Source organism: Sinohyriopsis cumingii, chromosome 5 (assembly GCF_028554795.1).
Source record: "Sinohyriopsis cumingii isolate HCF-2022 chromosome 5, ASM2855479v2, whole genome shotgun sequence".
In the NCBI taxonomy this organism is placed as follows: Eukaryota; Metazoa; Mollusca; class Bivalvia; order Unionida; family Unionidae; genus Sinohyriopsis; species Sinohyriopsis cumingii.
In genome coordinates, this window is record NC_142965.1 from 150,942,659 (window position 1) to 150,969,600 (window position 26,942).

General features: G+C 35.3%; 2 protein-coding genes across 3 annotated transcripts in view; one reads left to right on the forward strand and one right to left on the reverse strand.

Moving 5' to 3' along the window:
• Positions 1-14,029, forward strand: part of LOC149800458 (uncharacterized) — a 119,890-nt gene extending 105,861 nt beyond the window's left edge. Inside the window, exon 4 of the mRNA XM_089960084.1 lies at positions 14,004-14,029. The gene's annotated coding sequence lies outside the window, so the exon portion shown is untranslated. The remainder of the gene's footprint in view (positions 1-14,003) is intronic.
• LOC149800461 (uncharacterized) overlaps positions 1-26,942 on the reverse strand; it is a 34,814-nt gene that overhangs the window by 2,671 nt on the left and 5,201 nt on the right. The window lies entirely within an intron of this gene.

The following is a 26,942-nucleotide window of genomic DNA, read 5'->3' on the forward strand; positions in this document are numbered from 1 at the left end:
TTGACTGTTATCTGACATGGATGACTGCACAGTATACAATGCAAGGGTCTTCGTCTGTTATCTGACATGGATGACTGCACAGTATACAATGCAAGGGTCTTCGTCTGTTATCTGACATGGATGACTGCACAGTATACAATGCAAGGGTCTTCGTCCGTTATCGTACTTAAGTAATTGCGTAGTATACCCTAAGGCAGGTAAGCCATGGAAGGAGAAGCATTCAAGCTTCGGTGCACGACAACTGGCTGATGCTACAGCTCGTCAAGCGACACAGTTGATGGCTGAATGTCGAAATTGCCAATGTGACGTTTATCAAAAATGTTGCCAGATATCTTGAAAATTCAAGGTAACTAACTCCATATAGGCACACACTCTGATTTTAAAATTTAATAGAGAACATTAGATACCTAACGTCGAGGACGCCAAGAAAATTAACCTATATTTTACCATACTTACGTTCCTATAACAAAAACCAAAGAATATTGCAGCGTAATATTCATTAATTGCAGTCGATTGGCCAATATGATATGGAACATAATATATTGATTGATTAACTGACTGACTAAATGCTCGAAGGATTTATAAGGTTTTTTTATCAGTCCTACACAATAATTAAAATATCATGACACTAGGCGGCAGTGGACGCTGATTACGTTGTAGAGTTCGTTGCTCCTATACTCGTATTGAGGCACAGGCAGGGCAACTTCATTCCACATTTGTTTCGAGTAATCTAGCTTTTGGGATCATGCTTTTCATGATCAGTCTCCCGATATACGCTGTTATAAAATTGTGATTGTACTTTCAATGTATTATCTTTTTTCGCTTATCCAGTAGGTTCTAGTAGTTTTCTCGTTATTAAAGGAAATTAAAAACACAATAAAAAACACCGAAACAAAAAAAAATTTGTACAAAGACTTTGTAAGCCGATTTCATTTCACATCGTTACGTCTCTTTCACTGCATAAGTCTCTTTGTCAACATTATACAAAAAGACTTTATAGGCCATTTTCATTTTGCCTCTTTATGTCTCTAGCCCCCTGATTGTATATTTAGTAACATTGTACACAAAGCCTTTATAGGCCATTTTCATTTTGCCTCTTTATGTCTCTAGCCCCCTGATTGTATATTTAGTAACATTGTACACAAAGCCTTTATAGGCCATTTTCATTTTGCCTCTTTATGTCTCTAGCCCCCTGATTGTATATTTAGTAACACTGTACACACAAAGCCTTTATAGGCCATTTTCATTTTGCCTCTTTATGTCTCTAGCCCCCTGATGGTATATTTAGTAACATTGTACACACAAAGCCTTTATAGGCCATTTTCATTTTGCCTCTTTATGTCTCTAGCCCCCTGATTATACCTTTATCAACATTATACGCAAAGTCTTTATAGGCCATTTTCAGTTTGCCTCTTTATGTCTCTAGCCCCTTGATTGTATATTTATCAACATTATAAGCAAAGCCTTTATAGGCCATTTTCATTTTGCCTCGTTATGTCTCTACCCCATTGATTGTATATTTATCAACATTACACACAAAGCCTTTATAGGCCATTTTCATTTGTCCTCTTTATAATAATAATAATGAGGACTTTGTACAGCCCCTAATATTTAGAAGCTCTAAGCGCTTTACAACTTTAGACAACACCTATAAGATAAGAAACATAATACTATTATTATAAAAACAAACAACATGAAATTAGAAAAACATTAAAAAAATAAAAAAAACATGCTGAGAATATTTCAGGTAGGAAACATTATTAGGTCTTTAAGTTTGCTCTTGCTGTCGAAATAAGTGAGTTTTGAGAGCCCTCTTGAATGTGATCACTGTGTCTTTGTGTCTAAGTTCAGTGGGCAATTCATTCCACGTTGCTGGGCCCTGGTATGCAAAAGAACGCTGTCCATATGACTTTGTTTTCATTCTTGGAATAATGAGTATACGATTGTCAGAAGAGGAGCGTAAGTATTTTGCTGATGTGCACACATGAGTGAAGTCAGATAGGTATGTTGGACTAGAGTCCGACAGTGAAATGTAGCACAGAGAGCAAATTTTATGTCTCTAGCCCCCTGATTGTATATTTATCACATTATACGCAAAGTCTTTATAGGCCATTTTCATTTTGCCTCTTTATGTCTCTAGCCCCCTGATTGTATATTTATCACATTATACGCAAAGTCTTTATAGGCCATTTTCATTTTGCCTCTTTGTGTCTCTAGCCCCCTGATTGTATATTTATCAACATTACACACAAAGCCTTTATAGGTTTCATATTTCCCTATTTGGCTATTGAAAATAATTAGAAAACTCTCAAAGCTACATCCATATCTGTATAATACAACAATATGACGAAATATGATGAGGTATTTAGCTTAATAAAATATTTCGTTATGAATCATCTCAACAATCATTAATCGGTGATAATCTTTCAACCTAACTTCATTGAGTCCTGTGTAGACTCATCTTCCAACCTAACTTCATTGAGTCCTGTGTAGACTCATCTTCCAACCTAACTTCATTGAGTTCTGTGTAGACTGACTCATCTCCCAACATAACTTCATTGAATCCTGTGTAGACTCATCTTCCAACCTAACTTTATTGAGACCTGTGTAGATTCATGTTCCAACCTAACTTCTGTGAGACCTGTGTAGACTCATCTTCCAACCTTACTTCATTGAGACCTGTGTAGACTCACCTTCCAACCTAACTTCATTGAGACCTGTGTAGACTCATCTTCCAACCTAACTTCACTGAGTCCTGTGTAGACTCATCTACCAACCTTACTTCATTGAATCCTGTGTAGACTCATCTTTCAACCTAACTTCATTTAGTCCTGTGTAGACTCATCTTCCAACCTAACTTCATTGAGACCTGTGTAGACTCATCTTCCAACCTAACTTCATTGAGACCTGTGTAGACTCAGCTTCCAACCTAACTTCATTGAGACCTGTGTAGACTCATCTTTCAACCTAACTTAACTGAGACCAGTGTAGACTCAGCTTCCAACCTAACTTCACTGAGACCTGTGTAGACTCAACTTTCAACCCAACTTCATTGAATCCTGTGTAGACTAATCTTCTAACCTTACTTCATTGAGTCCTGTGTGGACTGACTCATCTTCCAACCTAACTTCATTGAGACCTGTGTAGAATCAGCTTCCAACCTAACTTCATTGAGACCTGTGTAGACTAATCTTCCAACCTAACTTCATTGAGACCTGTGTAGACTCGTCTTTCAACCTAACTTCATTGAGACCTTTGTAGACTAATCTTCCAACCTAACTTCATTGAGTCCTGTGTAGACTCATCTTCCAACCTAACTTCATTGAATCCTGTGTAGACTCATCTTCCAACCTAACTTCATTTAGTCCTGTGCAGACTCATCTTCCAACCTAACTTCATTGAGACCTGTGTAGACTAATCTTCCAACCTAACTTCTTTGAGACCTGTGTAGACTCATCTTCCAACCTAACTTCATTGAGACCTGTGTAGACTCATCTTTCAACCTAACTTCATTGAGACCTGTGTAGACTAAACTTCCAGCCTAATTTCATTGAGACCTGTGTAGACTCATCTTCCAACCTAATTTCATTGAGACCTGTGTAGACTCATCTACCAACATTACGTAATTGAAACCTGTGTAGACTCATCTTCCAACCTAACTTGATCGAGTCCTGTGTAGACTAATCTTCCAACCTAACTTCATTGAGACCTGTGTAGACTCATCTTCCAACCTAATTTCATTGAGACCTGTGTAGACTCGAGTTTCTCTGACGTTTAAAATAATATGGGCTGTTTGTTTTTAGCGACATGTCGTTTTTAGCTCGCACTATAGGCCAAGTGACATTCATTCAGTTCGTTATTCGGCAAAGTGAATCATGTGTAAGTTGCTAATGCACTAAACGTTGCATGGGCGACTTTGTCATTGGACAGTTGTCTATTTGGGCTGTTCTCACCCGGCGACTTATTGTAGTCCGCTAAAAGTGGACTGCAATAGAGAGAATAAATAATAACGCATGGAATGAACGGGGCTAGGAGTAAATAGTGGAACAAGGAATTGCCTGAACTCATAATTGTTTCCTTATGGAAATACAAAGTTCGCATCTTTAATATTCATGGAATGAGATATTAACTTTGTAAAATAATGAATTCAAATAAAGATGTCTTGCACTGTACTATTGTGATTCATCAAAAGACAGTAGGGCACATCATTAGAATTCAGGTCTTCGCTACTTTAATACAGTAGATACTTTAGACCACTACAGACACAACAACATCTTCAGCGTTGGAAATTAGTTGGACTACCACTAAAGTTTATTCAGAATTATATTTATTAGAACTTGCGTTAGTAATTCTATGATTAATTTGGATGTAATTCGCACTACGGTATATTTTTTTTACATTTTCACTTTTGTATTCTAGGAAATATAAACTATTTGTTGAAGTTAACATATCTTGTGGGTTCTCAGTTCTTTCTATTACTTATTTTAAGACAATACAGTCTTCATCCATAGTCAACCTGACTGGTGACATTTATTTTGTAAACAACATAATACACATCTAATATTATACTTTTGATTGTAGATTCAATGTCCAGATCATTATTAATGGAGGTAAACATGCTTATTTCATTCTGAGTGAAGGACATTAGTTTTTCAGTTGGAAATTTCTAAACTTGTCCAATGTTTTAGAAAGTTAACAGGCGCACATCCTGGCTCTTAATTTGTGTCTTACCTTTTTATTTTAATGTTGCTTACTTGAGAAAAAAATATCAATTCCTACCTTAACATCCGAAGTGGAATCTGTTTTATTGTTGTGTTCAGTTTGTAGTTTGCCTGGATTTATTTATTTTAATTTATTCACTGGAATTACAAAGCGTTTATTAATACTTATTGGAAAAAATCATTATTATGGGATTATTGTGAGTTTATTCAATGATCTTTTGGATTATATTATTGAGATACGTAAAGTACAGTTAGCATGTCTACACATTCCATGCGATTGGCACGTTGGCACATTCTAGACTACAGGAACATTAGCACATTTAATAATGGAATTTATTTCGAACACCACTTGAATTCAAATGGAACTTCGTACGTTTGGACTTGTGAGAGAACTTTTAGTTCTATTTGGCATTTAATTCACAAGATGTAAGTTCTTTATAAAAGAAATTTCTTTGTATTCTATAGAAAATATTTTGGTGAATTTTACAAAAGGTATTGGTTTTTGGTCTTTTCTGTTACTTTGTTTAGGACGATAGAGTCGTTATAACATATTTTCTCAGTGGAACTAAAATGCAAAAGGTCCGCTGAATAATATCAGACATTTTTTATTCAATTCTCCCCGATCTAAATTATTTAGATTGTTTCATAAATTTCCTCGAAAATAAAACAACCTAATTGTACCATTATCCATACGGTATTGAGCTGAAATCGTGTGATCAAAAGGCAATACGAGGAAAAACTTTGTGGATAAAATTTAACATTTTATATTTCGGTCATTGTGAAGTGCAGAAAGAGCACACCAACTTTGCAAGATAATTAAATTATCGCGGGCCCAGTTAATAATTGTAACATTTTTTCAACATAATTGCACTTTTGTTAAAGTAGGTACATTTTGTGCATGAAAGAAACCGGAACAAAGGCAAACAAAAGCCACCATGCTTTGCACATTTTAATAATTTTCTTTCACGTATGAACTAATATTACTTTTGCATTGATGGTACCTGTTAACTATCTGCTTACATAGTTTTGATACATGTAAGACAACAACAACATCAACAACAACAACTTACTATTGATATATGTAAGATCAAGATTTGGATGTGCAGATGATTTCACATATCCAACTAAATCTGATGCACGCGAACAGGAGACTTCAGGAGATAAAGTATTTATTTTATATAATGTATTTGTTACATTACATAGTACAATGTATTTAGTACATTATTTTGTACAATGCATTTGTTACTTATTTGTATAATGTATTTATTATATTACCTTTACAATTTATTTGTTGCATTACTTTGTTCTGTTACATTAGTTGTACAATATATTTGCTACATTACTTTGTACAATATGTTTGTTACATTACTTTATACAAAGTATTTTTATATTACTTTGTACAATTTATTTATTACATTACTTTTGTACAATGTATCTTAAGTGACTTTTCATACTGTACTTGTTACACTACTTTGTTTAATTTATTTGTTACATTACATTTTACAATGTGCTTATTATATTCGTTTGTACAGTATACTTGTTAAGTTGCGTTGTACATTGTATTTATTACATTACTTTGTACAATGTGTTTGTTACATTACTTTATACATTGTATTTATTACATTACTTTGTACAATGGATTGGTTACATTACTTTATACAATGTATTTATTACATTACTTTGTACAATGTGTTTGTTACATTACTTTATACAATGTATTTATTACATTACTTTGTACAATGTGTTTGTTACATTACTTTATACAATGTATTTATTACATTACTTTGTACAATGTGTTTGTTACATTACTTTATACAATGTATTTATTACATTACTTTGTACAATGGATTGGTTACATTACTTCATACAATGTATTGTTATATTAATTTATACAATATGTTTGTCACATAGGTTTTTTCAATGTATTTGTTACATCTACATCACTTTGTACAATGTGTTGGTTAACTTACTTCCTGCATTGTTTTTCTTAATTAGCTAATTACTTTACGTCGCAGTGTGTTAGTCACTTTCCTTGTACAATTAATTTTTTACATTACTTTGCACAATGTCAGTTATATCACTTTGCACAATGTGCGTCTTACACTGCTTTATAAAATGTATTTTTTATATTACTTTGAACAATGTGTTTGATACTTTTCTAGGATTTCCTCTAAAATATACGTTAAAAAAATATCTCACATATTTAGCAGTGTTACATCTGAAGTAATTTTCACATTAAACGGTGCCACGCATACATATGCATCAGTGGTGTTTAAGTGGCAGGGTCCAGTTTCGTAAAGTGGTCCCTGGCAAATTCCTTAACTTAAGGCTATGGTGTGACTTTTTCGGCTATTATTGCTTACGATTTAAAGATATGGATATATTTGTGACTAGGTGTTTCGGGCTTGTGTTGTTCTTGAAACTGGTGTCAGGCATGTACACCTTCCATAGTTACTCTGCAGTATGTTGATAGTGAAATACCAATAGTCGGCTAGGAAGAAGAGCTAGCCTCTCATAGTATTAAACACATGCATTTTGGGCAAGCAGAATATCTTAAAACGGCTTGAATGACAACTGTTTTCAGTTGCACCAGCCTGTTTAGTACACACTATTCTGCAGAAATGTCATCTAGGAAAAGGTATTGTGTTTGCACTGTGAGCATCACACAGTGTCAACATTGACCTTCGAACATGTAAATTGCAGGTAGGAATTCGGGGTTGGGGTGCATAAACTTCTTCTGCTTTGAACTGCTATTGACGTCTATCGTTAAGTGGATAATATTCTTAAGCTTTGTTTTAATGTAGGTATCTAAAAATATGGACCTTTTTGACTTCACTTGTGTATTTGATTTTTTTATCATTTTTTTTAATACTAGGTCGCTGATTGCGGCATTAAATTTATACATAAAAACTGGTCCCTGCCCCCGTAAGGAAAACTAAAAATATGTATTGGTGCAGTCAGCCACATCTGTTATACTTTTCTGTTTGTCAGTGTTTATTTTAAATAATTTTATGCATTAGCTTCATTTCATTTCCTTCCTTTTTCCTTATGTCACTTAGTGTTGTATGTAATGCTTTCTTGGAGAGGGAGGCAACTGTGTTTTGTACCTCAACGTGAGAACTGTTTACATCATGACAAAGAGGCATATTTTGGACTTAAGGTACTAAATATGCTAACAAAATGGTGACCATAGTGTATTGTCCTGCTCTTTCTGCAGTTGTCTCAGACTCGGGTGATAATAGGAAATGTTTCAATGTTATGTATATGTCCTGAAATTTCTAGATTCAATTAACAAAGTGGACAAAGCTTAAAAGAAGTGGCAGTTTCATGCATTTGACAATAAACATACAGTTTCTCCTCTGAAATTCTTATGTTTTCACTGAATGTTAAAAGTACATCAATATCACTTGTTTCGTTTCTTTTTACAGGTCTCAGTTTTCATGTTAAGAGATTAGGATTAATCGGTTAGTGATCCTGAAAGAAACAATAGCTTCAATCTCATCCAGATGCTCATTCTGATATATGTGCACAAGAAAGTGACTTTGACGGACAGATTTAGCTTCTGCAGGAGTTGTTTTATGGTACGTGCTTAATGAAGTCAAGCAGGTTAAATTTTTTATAACTGAATTTTCCACTGTAAATATTTTTTTGTTGTTGTACTTTATTTTATTATTTACTGTGCTTTTGTAAACTCCAGAAATTATTAAAGTCAGCTGTAAGTGATTTGTTGTCAGAAAAGAAATTTAACTGTTAAATTGTATTGAACAATTGTATATGTGTAATCGTTTTCGTTGGCTAAATATCAATGAATTTATTTGATATGTCACTTTGTAAGTTTAACAGGGCCCCACACATCCGTATATCATTATTCCAGCATGGTCTAATGTAAATTGATTAAACTTTGATTTCTCCGGATTAGCTAGACTTTTTGTTGTGATTACTCCACACACACCCCCCCCCCCAAACACACACCCACACGCTTGCTGCTATTAGCATCTCCAGGATGATAATGAAAGGTTAGGAACTGCTTGTTTTATATCAGTCTAAAAGTACTTCTAAAGCACATTATTTACTTAAATGTGTGATTTCATTAAGTTTTCTAGAGAAGTTTATAGAAACTTGTCATTTCTGTCACTGACAAGTAATACAGCATTTATGTCATTCCCTCTTAAAATGTATGACATTCAAATTTCTTCTTGACATTCATGAAACATTGTAAAGGAAGTTTGATTCTGTCCTGATGATATAGTGTTAAACAAAGATCAAAAGCATTGTAGGTTGCAATCGATTAGAAATCTTTCAAGAAATGCAGTCTGTCATTACTCACAATGTAAATAATGCAATACATTTTGCCGCAAAGTGGTCACTTTTCTAAAAGCATAATACCATTTTTAATTTTGCGCACAAAAAGGTTTCCTTTACACCATTTTACTAGATAATGGCTAAACAAGTGATATGTACACAACTTTTGACATAAACCATTTTCAGCCAAATTCCTAACGTGGTAGGGCAGAGTTTCGTAAATTGTCCCCGGCACATTTCTTAACTTAAAGGTCACCGGCCACCTATATTGTACAAACGTGTGATATTATTATCGTTATAAACAAAACGCATTGGTTATGTATGCACACCATAAAAATGTTTAATTAGACTTAAAACTCCGCTTTATAAAATGAAAAAAATATTCGGCAATCTCTGTAAACAATCGGTAGTTTACGCGTGCCAAAACCGGATATGACGTAATTTATCCTTTCTATTCAAGAGCTTAATTTCCCCACGTAAATGTCTATACGATATAGCGCACCATCGTGCTTTTGTACAGCAAATATGGAGCACTGTGTTGCACACGGATGGAACCAAAAGAGTGATGATGGGAAAAGCGTTCTTTCTTTTTCCGAAAAACCATGTTTACCAGAAAAAAGTGTATTTAATCTGTGTGATCGAATAGGGAGGGATGGGAAAGTTGTGTCATTTATACCGGATTATAGTGAGTTTGGCCCAAAGACAATTCGGCCCAACTTAACAATAGTTAGTACGTTCTATTTCTTCAACAAAATGGTACATGACATGTAAAATAGGTTTATGGGGAAAAAAAACTAAATTTAAACAAACTATTTTGATTTTTTTTTAAAAGAAAATAATCATACGTAGTAACGTACATATTTATGAGAGAAAATACAAACTGACATATCTTGCTTGTTCTAATTAAAATATTTATATACATTTTTTATGCTAGCAAATATATGCATCTGCACAACGACATTCTCAGGCTAGGTCTTCCGGTCAAATTATCAATAATCATTTATAAAACAAAAATACGTAACATATAATATTCTACATAATACGTATACATTTTGCTAAGGGTAGTGTACATGAGGTATTATAACAAATATACTTAATTTTAGGCTTCACGTTGTAACACGGCTGCATACAAGAGATACTAGATTACACATGAGAGAGAGAGAGAGAGAGAGAGAGAGAGAGAGAGAGAGAATAATGTTAAGCATTTTGTCAGTATTTAGTTGCTGCAATATGAAGCTCTTACCAGTTAATTTTATTGTTTGTTTTTATTTTTCAAGTCGTCTTAGTGTTTGCACGCGTAAATTGAAAGCTTGTCATTACTGGTCAATATCGTCAATCATATTTGCTCCATTATTCCGTACAAATTAGAAAGGAAATAATTTTGTGTTTAATTTGTGCACCCCCCCCCCCACTCACGGTACAAAATAAATTGATAAACATACACTTGTTGGAAAATAAAATGAAAGAAATTAACTTTGCATTGTTATCATATATTCCTTCTTTTTTCATCATGCGAAAATTATTTTTAAAAAATATATATCCACGAACTCCGTATATGTAACGGATGCCGGCTTGAATATGCATCCTTAGTGTAGTGTGTATCGCTTATGTCAAAAAACAAAATCGCAAATGAGACGAAAATATCACCCGATTGCTTGAAGGCACCTGCCATTTACGCTTGATAAGTTACTTATTGCAAACTGACCCAGATTGTATTGTATCCAGGTTAACTATAAGTCGGTATCTCGCAAATAAAAGAAAACCATTATTTTAAGATACTTTCAGTGTGAGTGCAAATGATAATCTTTTTGCTAGCATGGGTTATAAAAGTATTATTAAAGCAAGTTATTATTGCGTGTAATATTTGTTTTTCCGTGAGGGGTACTCTCTCCTTTTTGATCTTTTCAGACCAGTTAGTGAGGCCCTCCTGCCCTGCATGTTTTGGATTGCTATTTTGTATATTTTGCTATCGTTTTAATGTTTTCATGAATAATAGTTTTATTGTTTAATTTTTTTTAAATTCTTTTTTAAATTTTTAAAAAAACATTTTAATTTTATTTTTTTAAATATTTTTTAAATTTTATTTTTCATTCTAAGTATTCATCTTTGTTAAACGAGCTTTCTACTTCCATCCTTCGTTCTTCATCCTCTTTTAGTCTTCTTCTTTTTTCCTTCCTTCTTTCCTTGTCTATTTCTTTGAGTGCTTTACGTGTTGGGCCTGTTGTTTTATTTGAATTTTCTCCGCATTTGATAGCGCTTCTTTGTTCTCTATTTTTTGTTGCTGTTGTTTTTGTTGTTGTTGCAGTCTCATTTTTTTTTCCCTCTTCTTCTGGTATTCTCCTCAAATATGCGTGTATCTCGTCTGGTTTCGGTGACGGTTTATGTAGGTCTTGCTGTTTTATTTTGGGGTCTGTACTTTCTTGCTGTATTGGCTTGGTGCCCTACTGTTATTGTAGTTGTATAGGTTCTTGTTGTTGCTGTTGTCTAATCCCTAGTGGTTGTTGTTGTTGCTTTTGTTCCATTATTTGTGTCTGTATTTGTTGTCTTACTGGAATTTGTACTTGCATTTGTTGTGATTGTTGTTGTTTTGCATCTTGTCGTTGTTGTAGAGTTTTCTGCAGTCGTTCAGGATTTGCGATTTCTTGTTGCTGTTGTAGTTGTATTTGTCTTTTTGGATTTTGTTGTTGTCGGTTCTGTGCATCTTGTGGTTGTTGTTGTTGTATCTTAATGTTTTCTAATTCAGTCTGGACTTGTGATTCTTGCTGTTGTTGTTGATTTTGTTGTCCTGGTGGTTCATGTTGTTGTCGTTTTGGGTCCATCATTTGTGTCTGTACTTATTGTCTGATTTATACCGGTATCTGTTCTTGCATCTGGTGCGGATGTTGTTGCTTTAGGACTTGCCGTTGTTGTTGAGTTTCCTTTAATTGCTTTAAATTTGTAATTGCTTGTTGCTGTTGTTGTTGTATTTGTCCTTGCTGTCCTTGTGGGTTTTGTTGTTGTTGTTGGTTCTGTGGTTGTTGTTGCTTATGTATTTGTTGTATATTCTCCGCTTTCATGCTTCCTAAGTTTATCTGCGGACTTTTGTCTTGTTATTGTTATTGTTGATGTTGCTTATTTACTTCAGTCTGGACTTGTGACTGTTGCTGTTGTTGTTTTGGCTGAGTTTTATGTAGTTGTTCTGTGGCTGATGCTTGTTGTTGTTGTTGCCGGTTTCTTCTGTCTTCAGTTACTGTTGCGTGATTTTGTGGACACTTAAAAGGTGTGTGACCCGTATTTCCACATCTGTTGCATTTTCTATCAAAAATGCATCCTTCACACCAAGTTTTGGCAAGAAATCCAAATAGGTAGAAGGCTCTCTTGGTACCTTTTAATTTCTCTTTTTTAATCTCTAGTATTCTTGTCCCGTTAAGTATCGTTGTTGACTCAATCATTCCCATTCGCGATGATATCACTGGAATTTGAAATCTTTTTTCAAACTTTTTAACTATTTCCTCTATTGAAATTTCTAAAGGGGTATCCGTCACATGCAGGTCTCCTGTCTGTTTTGTTTATTTTCCGTAGGATTGGTGCTGGTTTCTTTACTATGACTTTCTCTTTCCCAGCGTACATTTCTCCGTATGGTAAAATCGGTGTTTTTCCTTTCGGTCGTATGATGTAACCTTTATATCCGTTGGGGTTAATGGAGTATACTCTGTTTATGCACTCGGGATTTGATATCTTCATATGGTTGGTATTTTCTCTCTTGGAATGTTTGTCATGTCTAGTTCTTGTGTCCCTTCTCTGTATTCGCATTCTATGTAACTCCCGTCGTGCGTGTCAATTCTTCTTAGCTTGAAAAATTTACTTATTTGATTCATTTTTCTCTTGGTCGTCAGGTTTCCTCGTGCTCTGTTTTCACTTAGTTGACCTTCAATTTCTTGATTTTCCATGGTATGTAAATATCGTTTTTTTGTGTAGATAGTTATGTGATTTTATATTCTCTCTTTTCTTTGCTGGCAGTCTGTAATGGATAGAAAAGACAGTCCTGTGGGGGCAGCAGAAACTCTAATCTGTTTGCTTTGTCCTTGCCGTTTTCAGACGATAAAGCAATAGAATGTACTTCTCAAGAAGGAGTGTAAGAAACATGTTTAATATTTGCTCTGCAAACATCAATTATGATTACATATGGCAAACAAATAGAAGCCCGTGTGATACATACAACTGGCATGGAACAAAATAAACTCATTGTTTAAACTTACCGACAGGATATCAGATACATAGGTTATTTTATTACAATGCAAGCCAAACCCAGAAACTTGACTTTGGTATCTTTTTAGTGTGCCGATTTTTTTTTCTGAAGTCGGCCTACAAAAGGAAATCAAGTTTGGTTCCTTTGGATTCTTTAAGTGTACCGATTTCTTTCATCTTTTTATTTTTATTTTTTATAAAGTCTGCCGACACTGGGAAGCCAGCATTGATTCTTTTTACCTGTATTAACGGGAATTTTCCAAATAAATTGAAACAATTGAACAGTTTTGAAAGCGACACAATCTAGTGCGTCGTGCAAGCATACCGATATAAGGCTGAACAGTAAATTAGTTTTCATTAGTTTCATCTAAAATATTCCCTATCCATAGTTTTTAGTGTTTTATTTTTCCACAACAAGAAGTATGTACTTCGTCTTGTAGGGATAAATGTACCTCATTTCCAGTTGCGTCCTCTATAAGTGGGAAATCATAACTAAGGGGAAGTAACAGCGTTGTATACTTATATTTCGAGTAATTAAATTATTATTTCATCTTTACACTTTGATATAAAAAAGAATTGTATGCGAGTATAATTAATTTTAATCATGTATTGCAAATCTGATATAAATAGGAAAATGCTGGAGTATGGCTGGTGACCTTTATGGCTATGGTGTGGCCGTTTCAGCTATTATTGTTTACTATTTAACAATATGGCTATATTTGTGAACTAGGTGTTTCGGGCTTGTGTTGTTCTTGAGCAGCAGAGAGGGTGAACAGACCACTTAGGGGAATGGCCACCCTTGTGTTTTACCAAAAAAAATAGTGACCACTCATAGAGGTCAATTACCACGTCTACGATTATTGTTTGTCCCAAACAGAACCGTAGACGCCCCTCTCTGCTGCTATCAATATTGGGAATCATCATCTGAATCATGGGAATCTTCATCTGTTTCATCTTCATCTGAATCTTCGGAATTTGTTCTATGTTTCAAGTAATATTCAAGTTCTGATGGTGGTTTTTCTATTTTGGGATTTATGTTTTTTCTTTTTCTGTAATAGTTCATCAAACTTCTGTATCGATCTCCACCGCAATTTTTACAAATCTGATATAATCCTCTAACGCCGTTGTTACATCCAACACATCTTCGTGGACCAGCATGAGGGTTTTCTTTATAAGATAATTATGTTTCTTGCAATATTCTCCACGGCACCTTTTGTTGCATTTATCTGTTGTTCCTTGACGCAGCCACGCACAGTTGTTCATTATATTAATGATATCTGTTTAATTAAATTTAATTTTATCATCACCCCTGTTACCCAAATATTTTATCAATACCCACACGATATCTTGTTCTTGGATCATGTAAATTTATTGTTATAAATCCATGCGGGGTAGCTTGCGCTCGTGAGAAGAAATTTCTGAATTTAATTATATCCATGTCACCACCACACCAAGTTTGGTGAATATTTCGCAATGTGTGTGTGTCTACGCCATTAAACACAACTAAAATGTTGCAGTTGTCTCTGATCACTTTTGGTATTTGTGTATATCGTTGAGTAACATAGATCACGTCTGTATTTTTATGTCTCCCTCGGGAAAATATTCTGGCTGGATTTGATTGTTTATCTAGCATCACATCGTCGTATACAACTAAATTATTAATAAATCCGTCTATGGAATCTACGGATGGTGCTTCATCAATATCGGTTATAAACTCTATAACATCATTATCTTCATCCAGTAATCGCGCGTTTTCATTGAAATCTTTAAGTACATCATAACATCGTTGATCATCAACGGATGGTGCTACTAAATACAACTTATCCCATTTCAACCATCTCATTATCAGATTAAGTAATAATTGCGTCTTACCCGATCCAGATGGTCCTATGATAATCATTCTGATGGAGTTCGGTAGCGCAGGATGATGCTTAACTGGCTCTCGCTGCCGAGTTGCTGAGAAATCAATTATATCCATATATATTATAACATGAATTTATATTGTTTACGCTGTAAAGTTAAAACTCCAACTATTGATTTAGCTACGGTTATAACAAAAAATAAAAAAATAGCGTACGGTGGAAAATGTTCTGTATGCTGTAGAAAGAAATTTTCGTTTTTACCTAATAAGCGCGGTGGTGATATTGCTAATTTGATGTCAAAGTTTCCAGGTGCTCCATGGGCTAAATACAGCGGAGAAAAACATCTACCAGGATATAATTATTGCGGTCCTGGTACCAGACTCGATATCAGGCTCGATAATCAAGATCAACCAAAACCAGGCGAGGAACCAATAAATGCTATTGATCGAGCTTGTCATGCTCATGATGTAGCTTATAAAAGTCAAAATCTACAAGATAGGCATATTGCAGATGTAAAATTAATTCATTCATTAAATTCTATAAAAAATAAAAATATTAGAGAATCATTAGCTAATTGGTTAGTAAGATCCTCGATGAAAGGTAAATTAGCGATTGGGGCTGGTAATTAATAATGGAATCAATTTATTATTCACCGAGAGGATACTGGAGAGGCAAAGCAGCAATTGGTAAACTTGCTGATGCAGCATCGGTTAAACATTCTACTGCTAAAACGTGGTTATCTAAACAAGCAATATGGCAAATTTATCTGCCACGTCCTAAACAAATTCAGTACTCGTATTTCGATGTCAGTGTTCCTAATGAAGTTCATCAAGCTGATATTCTGTTTTTACCGCATGATACTGTACGTGGAAAAACGTACAAGTACGCGCTAACCGTAGTTGATGTTGCAAGTAGATATAAAGAAGCAGAGCCGCTATCAACAAAAACATCATCTGAAGTAGCCGATGCGTTTGAACGAATTTATCAACGAGGACTCGGACCACAAGGTGGTCTACGATGGCCGCAGCTACTACAGGTTGATCCTGGTAAGGAATTTCTTGGTCCAGTATCATCGCTGATGAAACAACATAATACCAAAATACGACGAGGTCATACTGCAATTCACCGTGATCAAGCAATTGTTGAGCGATTTAATCGAACACTTGCTGAACGGTTATTTGGATATCAATACGCGAGGGAATTTATTCAGGATAAAAGATCTCGTGAATGGGTTGCAAGATTACCAATCGTGATAGCTGCATTAAATAATGAGATCACACGAACAACCAACATGAAACCCATTAGCGCGGTCACAAAAAAAAATATACCAACACAACGAAAAGATGCTGGAAAACAAAAAATATTAGGTGATGTCACAGTCAGATATTTATATGAGCCTGGTGAACTTGAAGGTGGTAGCGCGAGAGCAACTGATCCTATTTGGAGTGTTACCACACACAAAATATCTACCGTGACAAGATCCACTGGAAGAAACGTAGGCGTTTCCAGACCTGCAATCTACAGATTAGATTCTGCTGCTCCTCAACGTGGATTTACACGTGAACAACTACAAATAATTCCCGCGGATACACAACTACCGCCGCGATCACTCCGGTGATTTCGATCACTTAACTAGCACCCAAGGCGCTAGCGCCTCTACGTCGATTACACTCAAGACAGGTTAACATGGTATTTTCTCGTGTATGACCGCGACTATTATCTTTTCTATCTACGGTAAATTGTCTTGAATCATTACTCGAATATCGCCATAACATTATACAATTACAACTGATGCAATGATTGTTCTGCTGCTGTTTTAACTCGGTAATAAATTCAACATCAAGATCAAAGTCACGTTTATTTTTTTTGTCAGATTGTTTGTATCCGATTAATTTTTTTCTTATTATATCATCATCGATGATGTTAAATTTATCAACGATTTCAGGAATTATGATTCTACGTAATTGAGATATATTTCTGACCCTCGATACCGCTAAATAAACTAAATTTGACCACTCGATGCGATCGTCTACAATCCAGACTCGTGTATCAGAAATAGTTAATCCCTGAGACGAGTGGATCGTCATAGCGTATCCCAACACCCATGGAGATTTGTCAGCGCGTAATGCATCTTCGACCACACTGATATCAACGGCGACAATATCATTTAATACGAGATTCTGTTTCCTTGACTCTGTCTGTCCTGGAATATCAACATTAATATTCTGTTTTCGTGTATCTGATGGTCTATAACATAACGGAACGGGTAATTCTGAATATTGTTCTTTATGCAGTTGAAATAACTGTTGTTGTAAAGCGTCTCTGATTATTTTTCTACTTGCTACGATCAAATCGGTGGGTCTCCATGAGTTCAAAAAATCACTCATTGATGTCTCTGAGATCACTCCACGTAATATTTCACACTGAATTTTGTTTGATTGTAATCTGATTAATTTTTTAAACTCCTTCAAATTTGCATCAAGAGCTCTATGATCATCATCTATTTCTTCATAATAATCAACGAAATTTTTTAACCAATCATGTGGAGATGGTCCAACAAAAGGTGGCGGTTGACCATGATCGCCACACATTATTATGGCGGTATTTTTCGTCAACAACCAATCAAGAAACGTTTTCAATGTATCTAATGACACCGTGCATATCTCATCCCAAATAATTATTTTAGGTATATATTTTTCTCCCATCCGTTCAGGAGTCCATGTATCTCCGCGCCATCGGAAGAAACTATGATACGTACACGATTGTACTTGCCGCTGTTTCATCTCACGTGCAAGTCTATGTGTGGGTGTCAGCACGATTATATCTGAATTTCTAAAAACATTAATCGTTCGAGTTGTTTTGCCGCATCCACCAGGTCCATTGAGATATACTGTCTTATATCTGGTTATTGGATCACTCAACGATGGTGCCTTCGACATTTCTGATATTTTATTACCCTCACGATAAGAATATCTCACTGGAACATCTGCTGATTCTGTGTAATTGTGTAATAGTTCCTTTTTTATTCTCCACGAACCCCATCGTTCATCATTACTTGTAAATTTCATAACAGATTCTAAATATTTACTTGAAATATAAAACGAGTCCGTTGCGACTCTGACTGCGGTCTCAGGAAATCTATTAATCATCGATAATAAATTTATAGAAACATAAGCCAACATGGAAGATCTTAGATGAGTATATTGCGGGGATACGTCATTTATGTAACTAACGATCGTACCTAATTTTGTTCCGTCGGATAAATAAACACTCTCTCGATTTACAAATGTATTTTTCGCCGTTGTATCAGCGATTATAAAATCGTACTCGGCATCATCTAAAATTAATCGTGCGTGATGTCTTTTATAATCATATGCACCACCTTGAGTAAATTTACTTATAATTCTTCTACCGAGATCTTTTGCGGTTTTGAGTTTATTAGGAATATCATCCTTAAACTCGCTAATAACTTCAGAATCTGACATGGGCAACCAAACTTTGGTCTGTGCATGATATGATATAATTGCCTCACTGACCACCAACGATGTCAGTATCGCACAATCTAGCATATATCGCAACAAAACTATAGGTGCCCAACGTTTTTCACAAAAATGTCTGCCAAACCAAACATAACAAATCTTGTGAAGATTTTCGTTAAACTCGAATGACTCAATACAGGCGAATCCAGTCAGATCAAAATCAGGTAATGGTCCATTAATTGCCACCCGCGTCATCTCGTTTGTAGGGTGACCAAATCTTTCAAAGTACGTAGAACAATCTCCGTATCCCAGAAAACTTCCTGGATAACATGCAACCATATCAACCGAAATAACATCATTGTAATTGTATTTGGTATTCCATAATCCGCCATGTCCATATTCGACGCAACTTGCGCGTACGTCCTCGAGTAAATCAAATCGTGTTGGTTTCCATGAATTTCGTTCTCTGGCGAAATGAGCCGCAACAGATGGAACGGTAAAACAATTAGTTAGTAATTTGTCAGTATTTTCCGCGTGCTTGCACTGTAAAAACGTCGCAAGATTTTTCATCTCGTCATGGAGGGATTCTGTGCGATATATTTCACCGTTCGGTTTGACAAACTGATCAAATTCACCCTCCTCATTACTTTTGAATAACCATACCGATACAGGATCGGTTTTACTTATTTCGTTGATAAAATCAAACATACTCATATCTGCCACGGATAATTCTGTGGGGTAAAATCTAACAGTTCGATCACGTGGAAATATTGTTACTGCGTTAGTCCATGCGTGCGCGTTATGATCGATAATATTTATTGGAGCTCCTTTCGATTTATATTTCGACTGGTACAGTACTTCTCCCGTTATTGTCGCCACAGTTATTGGAAATTTTAATATTTTTCCTAACTCAGCAACATCTTTTATTGTAGCACCAGTATCCTTAACTGAATCAGCCCACGAGTTTATTTTTTCACGCCTTAAATCAGTTAATCCATTTCCACGCATCGCGTTTGTAAAGTGTTCTATTACTCGTTCAGCCACACAATTTAACCTTGAAAATTTCATCGGCGCTAGTTTATCAACGTTGGGTTTTTTATTTATCTCATAGATTCCATAAATAACCGCCGTTACAGGATATGCTCGTTCATAATACGGTTTATCAATACCAGTCAATAGACCCGGTCTGGAATTTTTACTTAATATGATAGTTTTATTATTACCAAGGACAGGATCATATTTGTCACGGATAATCCAACTATCTGTTTCTGTTAATACAATAAATTTTACTCTGAAGAAATATTTTTGATTGCCCTCGTATTCAGCGATGTAGTTAATGATAGTTGCCGCTCGCTTGTCGTTCATTGTAGCGTCCGTGACAGTGTTGCGTATAATCTTGAACGTTGACCATGTATGAGATGCACCATCCGTGTAAAATTCTTTCTTGGCGTCGTGAATTTTCGAGATCAAACTTTTATTTTTCGGATCAACCAGATCTCGTACTGGCAAGTCAGAAGATAATCTGTCAAGGTTGAATTTATACTTAACAGGCCTAGTTTGGGATAATCTCTCAAACTCGTTCATATAATTAAAACAAATATTTAAATAAAGAAAATTATATATATATATACAATGTCCCAATGTAGATGGTTGATGATCGGCTCAGTAAATCGATGCAACAAATCCTGCAGAAAGGAATTTTGTTGGATGCACTCACAAAACATACGACGAGGAAGTCTAGGACCAATACCATGTCTACGGTGTGGTATTGGAGTGCGAGGAAAGACAGAATTATGTGGAAAGTGTGGCGGGAAACGGTTCAGAGAGCTTAAAAGATATTATGACAAAAAAAATAATAGCGGTGAAAACGCTATAAAATCCGTGAGGGATTATATATCAAGATTTCAGACAAACAATGATTTAAACATATAATATTATTATAATGGAGCAAAATATATTTGTCCCACATCCTGTCATAACAAACTATGAATCAAATATTAATGGTATCATCAGACACCGCAAGTTGAAGAGACAAGTTGGTTGTATTAATAATGTTGGTTATCTTAGATTTACAGTTGGGAAAAAACATTATCTATGTCATAGATTTACGTATGAATGTTTCTTCGGAGTGATCAATGATGGTCTTGTTATTGATCATATTGACGGGGACACTCAAAACAATAATTTATCCAATTTACAAGCTATCTCTCACAGCGAGAATAATACACGCGGTAATACAGGAAGATGTAAGACAATCGGAAAGAGGGCGGTAATTTCTACAAACATAGAAACCGGTAAAATAATTATGTTTCGTTCGATGTGTTCAGCTGCGACATATTTTGATATTAACTCGCGTTCAGTACAAAAAGTAGCAGATAATATAACCAGATCTGCTCTCTCGAAAAAATATAAGCAGAAAATTACATTTCAGTATCAATAACTATCATCACCACATTATTAACTATCATCACCACATTGAATTAATTTTTTTAATTTATGTCACAGTAGGTCCTCCATACACTACTGAATTTTTGATTTAAGGGGAGATTACTTTGTAATATATAGTTTTCTTCGTAGATGGTTGGTTTTTTATGATCGTAATTAGTCAGTTTAACTAATTACATCGTATAGTGCCGACGAACCTAACTCATTAGACTCATAAGTATTATTTATGGTTTTTAAATATTTTCCCATCATACAACACATGATAATATTATTGATCCGTAGGAAGTTGTGTGTGAAACAGAAACCGTTACTCATTGTAATTGACCTGCAGTTGTGTGTTCACTGAACTTACAATTCTGGAAAGTTCTTTGACTGGTGCATTAATGCTACTGTTATTATTGATTTTCGGTCTGCTTAGGAAACCAGCTACAAATACAGAAACTATTATTCAGAAACTGTTATAAATACAGAAACTATTATTCAGAAACTGTTATTATTCAGAAACTGTTATAAATACAGAAACTGTTATTATCCAGAAACCGCTACAAATACAGAAACTGTTAAATACAGAAACCGTTATTATTCAGAAACCGCTGTTTAGTGTAAATATTGGTTCCTTAGCTATATAGCTAGCTATATATTAACTTCCGAAACATATGTTCGTAACAATGTTTGATAGCTCGATCAGTATGGTATTGGACTGTGACGCTCGCGGTCCAGGATCGAATCCCCATGGCTGACAATTTGTCGGTGGTGCGCATAATTGCGATTTTTATAATAGTGGGGGGAACCGCAAGAACCCCTCCGCTCAGCAAATTCACAAACCACAATATTGACTTGTGGTTGATACATATTTTCGTATCACCCACTGGATTAATTATTGTGGGTGTGATTTTGCTGAGCGTATATGTTTGTACTGTCCTTAGTTAAGTTATATGTTTGTACTTCATTCATAATCTGAGCTCGCTAATACACTCGATAGGGGCTCTTCATTCATTGTATATAACCATTTCATTGTATATCATTCATTTCATTGTATATATCCATTTCCTTAGTTAAGTTATATGTTTGTACTTCATTCATAATCTGAGCTCGCTAATACACTTGATAGGGGCTCTTCATTCATTGTATATAACCATTTCATTGTATATATCCATTTCCTTAGTTAAGTTATATGTTTGTACTTCATTCATAATCTGAGCTCGCTAATACACTCGATAGGGGCTCTTCATTCATAATCTGAGCTCGCTAATACACTCGATAGGAGCTCTTCATTCATTGTATATGTTGTGCTGTCCCTGAAACATCCCGACGAACTCGCTAATACACTCGATAGGTGTTCTAGGGATATTTTTTTTATTTTAAAGATTTATATATTATATAATGAACCATGAAAATATCAATGATGTAATTGTCGCTATTAAAAAATTAAAAAAGATGGAATTAATATATCTGATGAACTTAATCCTGAAAAAATAGTTTCTGACTTTGAGATTTTACAAGAACGTAAAACCATGGGGACACACACACTATCATCTGAATACAGGCTCATGAAACGGATTCAATCGGCAATGTTTCAGTCGCTAGCTACCGTAGAAGATGATCATGTGAAGGAGTTCGTTCCTCTTTCTACCGCCGTAGAAAGAATTAAGTCGTTATTATCCCACGAGTATGAGGCAAAGAAAACGATTAGTACTCGCATAAGACTATTAAGAAAAATAATGTCAGATCGTGAAACGATCCAAGGTAACCCCGTTACTGGTGAAAAGATCCAAGGTAACTTCGTTGGTGAAACGATCCAAGGTAACTTCGTTACTGGTGATAATGAAAATGAAAGTTTTGGTAACTGGGGTCCAAGTCAACGCTGACCACGTGTATTGATAGTCAAAATCAAGAAAGTTCTAACCTTGTCAAATTTGTTCCTAATAAATTTTATTTATTAATAATATTATTTATTATAAATTTTATTTATTATAAATTTTATTTTTACTGAGGATTTATTTTTTTTACTAAAATCAAGAAAAATGCACAAATTACTTGATTCTGACGGGGTAGTTGGTAGTCAAAATCAAAGAAAAATGCACGAACTACTTGATTTCTGACGGGGTAGTTGGTAGTCAAAATCAGGAAAATTGAGCAATTTCGTTGTATTTTAGTATAAAAAAAATAAAAATCTCAGTAAAAATAATATTATTAATAAATAAAATTAATTTATAATAAATAAAATTTGTTAGGAACAATTTGACAAGGTTAGAACTTTCTTGATTTTGACGGGGTAGTTGGTAGTCAAAATCAAGTAGTTCGTGCATTTTTATGTTTCTGACGGGGTAGTTGGTAGTCAAAATCAAGTAGTTCGTGCATTTTTATGTTTCTGAGGGGGTAGTTGGTAGTCAAAATCAAGTAATTTGTACAATTTCAGTAAAAATCAGGAAAATTAATAAATATTATTTTTTTTTGTGATAGAAATTTTAATTTTACTTTCATCGACTAGCTTTTTTAGTTGCCTGGGCCGATTAATTTGTACCAAACACAAATTTGTGCCAGTAATAATAAAATATTTTTTTAAGTTGATCGAATTTGATTCTGAAGATCTACGACAAAAGTCCTTAGACAGAAATCCTTACGACGGAAGTCCTTAGACAGAAATCCTTACGACGGAAGTCCTTAGACAGAAATCCTTACGACGGAAGTCTTAGGACAGAAATCCTTAAGATTTCACATACAGATTTATTACAAGCTCTTCTTCACGTATGTCAATCAAGCGATTAAGGTGGTCTGTGAGCTTAAAATTGATTCGCGTTAACATATTATTGTGACACCGCAAATACACGGGATTAGTTGGTTCTTGCACGATTAAATTTCCAGGGGGAACTTGTGGTGTGAACGTGTACAGGATGTATCCTTGTTGAGCTTGATTTGATCTTCCGAGATCTATTTGATAGCTGCCATCGATTACGTCACAAACCAGATTGACCGCGACCGTCGGTGTTATATTAACGATCCGCGGGGATACGTGTCTTCCGCCGCTATGTGGATCATTATCATGTCTGAGAACAACTGCTAATGGTGCTAGTTTTTTCCACGCATCGAGTATTTTAGGAAAAAACTCATCAATGACATCATTGACAGATTTTCTTAATTTATCCGGATTATAATCAGGAAACTTAAACGTTACAATGTCAGCTTCGGGTATTTTGTACTTGGCTGCGAAGGATTTTTTATAATCGCTTGATGACTTAAGAACCATATCTCTAATTCTGTTATAGATAACTTCAGAAGAATTAACTATATAATTTAAAACTTCTATGTACCTAATAATATTATCGCGCGCGGATGTTGAATCAAATAAATACTCTTGAAAACTATCACGTAAATTATTTACCTGTATTTCATGGTCTAAGTTTATTGAAGCAAATATAGAATCAATATTCAAAGCAATAACACGTTCATTAAGATTATACAAAAGAGCTCTAGGATCATATACAGGTGTTCCCCCCCTCCATCCTGGTTTTACTTCTATGTAATCTAGCCATTCTGAATTCATTTTAATATCATGACGAAGACTGGTCTTTGACGTAAAATCACCCCTCGTTGGTTCTGGTGGTCCTTCATACACCGGGGGAATTTCAGGCCATCCTAGCACGGATCTGATTGAAGATTGATAAATATCAACGGCATAATCAGGCGAGTTTATTTCAACCGTCGAGGACAACGTCGGCTCATGAACGTTTATTGATATTTTTGATTCCTTTCCCGTTATTGATTTTATTCTACGCGCAAATTCCTCACTGATCTCTTCAATCTGGTAACTGCCGGTTGGTATTCCAACAACAACCCAGTCAGGTGTTCCATCGGATTTGTTCTTGTTAGTAAATACAAGCGAATTATTTGCTGGTGTACCATTAAATGATTTTGATCTGATATTTGGCCAGCTGTAATATACTCGTAATTGTGCTAGTGCTATTTCTTTTACTGGAATTGCAGTAGGAAAATTAACACTAAATTCAGGATTAGTTGAACTTACCGAGATCATCGTTATCTTTGGCGGAGTTGTGTTGGTCACGATCTGCTGGAGTAATTCTGTCATTATTGATACTTGTATCTTTAATACCGATACCTTCATCGTATATTTTGGTCATCATTGAAAATTCGAAATCAGATATAATTCCATCACTGAGACTCGCTGATAACAACGAGGATAATTTCGAGTATGCTACCGTCGCTGTATGTAATTTTATTTTGTAATCGGATAATTTTTCGTTCGTACAAGTACATATTTTTTTTGTGATGATACCAAGCACACCTGCAATAGTTGTTGCTGCTGAAATACAGATAGTTACGGCTACTGGTGCCATCGTTGTCAACGCTGATAATATTACACCGGTTCCAGCAACAACAGCGGATACTGAATAAACAATCACATCAACGATAACCAATCGTCGTCGATATTTTTTTACTTTTACTGTATATTGATCGACTTGATCTTTTAGCGTCGCCTGCCATTCACGCGCTTGATTGTATCTGTATTGTGCACCGTCCATATATATTTTTATGCAGTAACCAATTGAGGTGTTTCAGCTACAAATTCCAAACACCACCAGAAGGATGTTGCGGTTAATGTCTTATCATCTGCTTCCAGGATAAATATTTCTTTGAATCCGATATTTAATATAACAGATACAACCCCGGAAAACCTGTCGGTGGAATGACGCCATGGAAACGTTGTAAATATTTCAAATTTTGCAGCACTAAACACAGACAGCCTGTACACGCCAGTGGTTGTTGCGATATATTCGATAGTATTATTTTGTTTTGACCATGTTGCGAATCCCGATGATACCGTGTATACGATGTTTGTGATATGCCCGGGAGATATTTCAGCTGAAATTTTAATCAGATTGGTTTTACTGATAATCTCAGGAATTCCCGCTACGATGTCTAGTTGTGTTCGTTTGATCGTGTCTAGGTTACTTTTGATATCAACGAGTTTCATGTCAATGACGGAAGGAGTTCCAAAGAACTTATTTATGGCATCATCGGTTTTCTGAAAATTTCTTCGAAGCCTTGTAAAACCGGTTACGTGAACATCATATTCGGCCCGTAGCGTGGATAGTTTTCCATCCACGTCGTCAACGTATAGTTTGTTTGCGACGTCGTTGTCAGATTTTGGAGCTGTTACAGCTACTATTTTGTTCCCGTTCATGCTAAGTTCACCCATCATTGTGTCACCGGTGTTTCTCACGCGATTAGCAACACTTTTTGCAATTTCATCTCTGATGGTTTTAAGTGACATACTTGAATCTCTGATTCTACCACCGTCAGTAAACACGGGAATATTTTCCGTAACTGCACCAAGTACTCGCCGGACTATATCATTCCATTTGATATTGCTGGTTTTTAGTTTACCATATCGATCTTGAAAAATAACAACTTCATCTGGGTCAACTCCAGCAAGGTTCATAATATCAGCGAGGTCATCTTTAGTCGCATACTTTGACAGATCAACGTCGGATTTTATTTTCTTACTAGTAGAAGATCTTCCGTAAATATCAACCATTATAATAAGATCCGTTGTTTAAAATGCTTTACGCGCAACATATCGGTTGCTTGTATAATCGTGCACGACTTTATGTGGCGGCTTGGATGATTTTGATATAGCGTCGAGTACATTAATTACTTCACGGCCGCATATTGGCGGATCTGTCATTGTTTGTGTGGGTAGCGTTGAATACCAAACTTTATAACCGCTAGTTGTTGCGTGGAGTGGTGCGACATACTTGATAAATTCAACAGGTGGAGCTAACCCGTACGAATCAAAATAAACAATTCCACGCGGATCAACCGCGTATGATACCCAATGAGTACCAGGTCCGGAACGTTTGTCAAGATTAATAATACCTGTTTCA